An 853-nucleotide genomic window follows, 5' to 3' on the forward strand; every position below is an offset into this window, starting at 1 on the left:
GCACTCCACCCTGAGAGACACAGCGAGACTCCATCTCAAAAAATAAATAAACATTAAAATTAATTTTTTTTTTTTTTTTGAGATGGAGTCACCTAGGCTGGAGTGCAATGGCATGATCTCAGCTCACTGCAACCTCTGCCTCCCAGGTTGAAGCGATTCTCCTGCCTCACTGTCTCAGCCTCCCGAGTAGCTGGGATTACAGGTGCGTGCCACCATGCCTGGCTAATTGTATTTTTAGTAGAGACGGGATTTCTCCATGTTAGCCAGGCTGATCTCAAACTCCTGACCTCACGTGATCCGCCCACCTCAGCCTCCCAAAGTGCTGGGATTATAGGCATGAGCCACCCCGCCTGGCTCAAAAATTAAATTTTTTTTTTTTGAGATGGAGTCTCACTCTTTTGCCCAAGCTGGAGTGCACAGGCATGATCTCGGCTCACTGCAACCTCCACCTCCCGGGTTCAAGCAATTCTCCCTGCCTCAGCCTCCCGAGTAGCTGGGATTACAGGCACCTGCCACAACACCCAGTTAATTTTTGTATTTTTTAGTGGAGATGGTTTCGCCATGTTGGTCAGGCTGGTTTTGAACTCCTGACCTCAGGTGATCCACCCGCCTCAGCTTCCCAAAGTGCTGGGATTACAGGTGTGAGCCACCGCACCTCACCTAAAAATTTTTTTAAAAGAGGGAAACCAAAGTTCAGACAGGTGAAGTGCCTCGTGATCCAGAGTACCTGGTTCCCAGGGAGCCTGTCTGGCCTTCTGGTTCTGCCACCTGGCCCAGAGAGGCCGGGTGCTGGCTGAGAGTTGGCTGGGGTGCCCCCTTCCCCATCCACCCAGACAGAAGTACTGGTGGGAAC

This window comes from Pongo pygmaeus, chromosome 13 (assembly GCF_028885625.2).
Source record: "Pongo pygmaeus isolate AG05252 chromosome 13, NHGRI_mPonPyg2-v2.0_pri, whole genome shotgun sequence".
Taxonomy (NCBI): Eukaryota; Metazoa; Chordata; class Mammalia; order Primates; family Hominidae; genus Pongo; species Pongo pygmaeus.